At 44.6% G+C, this 2,333-nt stretch overlaps 1 pseudogene; it reads left to right on the top strand.

The window, feature by feature from the left end:
• Positions 1–1,411: 1,411 nt before the first annotated feature.
• Positions 1,412–2,002, top strand: LOC100964014 (annotated as a pseudogene).
• The last annotated feature ends 331 nt before the right edge of the window (positions 2,003–2,333 follow it).

The following is a 2,333-nucleotide window of genomic DNA, read 5'->3' as shown; positions in this document are numbered from 1 at the left end:
TTATTATTACAGTTTAACATTATAAAATTAACAAAAATAATATAAAACTCATATTCTGGCGAAATAGCCACATGGCAGCCGAAAACCGTATATTCCCTTCCTGTTCTCCTGCCCATTCATGCATTCTTTCCAAAAATTGGGACTTTTTTAAAAACGCCGCGGGATGTGGGACAAATTGTTAAAAAGCGTGGCTGTCCCGCCAAAAGCAGGACGTCTGGTCACCCTATGCTAGTACACTCCTACACCCAGTTTGCCCTCTGGAATGCAGGGCAGCAGAGGATAGGAAGAACTTCCCTTGTTCAGATAAATATAAAGAGATGTGGGACTAGCTTCTCATACTGAAAAGCCTAATTTCTGAGGATCATGATTCTCCTTTGGATTCAAGCACTTTATTAATCACCCTCTTCCTCCCTCCCCAGACCTGGTTTAAGAACCAGCGTGTCAGATGGAGGAAGGAGCAGCGGGAGCAGCTACAGCCTCAGCCAAACGGGCCGGCAGAAGAGACTACTTCGGTAAAGGAGGAGGAGGAGACTCCTGTATCCAAAAGTGTTAAAGACACTCACATGACGAGTCCTGGGACTTCAGATGAATCTTACTATGACCCACAGGAGCTTTCTGGGATGGAGAAGCCTGGAGGGGCTGGTGCGTTGGATTCATCGGGGGACTCACAGCCTTTTGATATTCTAGAGATAGCTCTGGGGGATTCGAATCCTCCTTGGGCCTCAATGCCCTATGAAATAGACGAGTTTGTTAAATTATATGACTTGTCTGGGGATGAAGATCCCAATATGTTGGATCAATATCTTTTCCCAGGGCATCATAATTGAGGGGCTACTATCTTGAGTGTAACTTTCTCAGGAGTGTATCTACAGCTCCCGAGAAAGACCTGTGGTCCAAATCCTGACCAAATGAGAGACATTTCCAAAACATCCTGAATGAATTGACTCAGTCTAAATAGATTTATGAGACCAAAAAAAAAAAAAAAAATCCCCTTAGCTTTCATCACTGCCTGCATATTCTGTGTTCCATTTGAGTGTCTCCTCACCTGTATTTTAGTATTAAAGACAGTTAGCAGACCGGCCTGTCCCCATGTTGTTCCCTTTGCACTGAATGGGAGTGGTGCAGCTGGAGCTGGGCAGTGCCCCCCTGCTGCCTCCTGCTCACCAGGTCCATGTCCCTCTTTCTGTCCTCATTACACCCAAACATGTCATTCTGGAGCTCTCAGGGCATCCTCCACATGTGGGCCCGAGACTACAGCACTCTGGGGGCCTGAAGAGACTTCCTGTCCTCCTGTAGGGAGCCTGGCATTGTGATGAAACGCTTTCCCTCTGTGTCCAAGTGAATCTTCTCAGCAACCACAGGAGATGGTGCTTGAATTGAACCATTAATCTCAGAGTTCTTGAGATTAATAATGGCAGGAAAATCATCAGTTTTTAAAGGAATTCTCCTTGGAGATGGTGCAGTTGGGAATAGTTCTCCAAATGAACAGATATACATTTGACACCCACCTCTTCCATACAATATGTGTGGAATTTTTAAATAAAGATTTGGAGGTGGATGGACATTTGGTTACCAGGCAGATTTGGGACACAGTGAAGAGTGATTCTGAAGCCTTAGCAAATCATCTTACAGAGGTTCTGACTGTTGGCCTGCTTAATTTTAGTGTTGATGATTTGCAAAACTTCCAGAACTGGAGTAACTGGAAGAAAGAATTCATATATTACAGGGATGTGAAAGAGCCCCAAAACTTTCCTTTTGTGATTTTGGGTAGTGGGATTGACCTAAGTGAATGCTAGGTGACTACAGAAACCCAGACCTAGAGCAGGGATAAAGGTGACTATCCTTACTTTGAAACAAGTGCAAAAGATGCCATGCCATGAATGTCGCAGCACCTTTGAGGAAGCAGTTCAGAGTTCTTACTACTGGAGATGGGTCAGATGACTTGATTCAGACAGACACCATCAATCTTCAGTGAAAGGCCAAGCCCAGCTCATCTTGTTGATTATTAGACAGATTGTTCATATATTCGAACCAAGTCACATGTATATGCAAAATAAACACTGCGGAGCAGAGAGGATTAGCATTTGCAGCAGTGTATCATCTACTAATAAAAATAAACGAATGCATAGTGTTGCTTCATTAGTCGGTGAGACAGGGATGTCTCCCCTCCTCGTCTCCACTTAGGAATATGTTTACTCAGTGATGGCACCTTACATTTATAAATTGTCATGCTGGCTCAGAGCCTGTGGCTCAAGCAGCTAAGGTGCCAGCCACATACACCTGAGCTGGCAGGTTCGAATCCAGCCCAGGCCTGCCAAACAACAATGATGGCT

The sequence above is a fragment of the Otolemur garnettii genome, unplaced genomic scaffold (assembly GCF_000181295.1).
Source record: "Otolemur garnettii isolate 467f Iridium unplaced genomic scaffold, OtoGar3 scaffold00233, whole genome shotgun sequence".
NCBI classification, from domain to species: Eukaryota; Metazoa; Chordata; class Mammalia; order Primates; family Galagidae; genus Otolemur; species Otolemur garnettii.
This window is presented reverse-complemented; position numbering and strand designations above follow the sequence as displayed.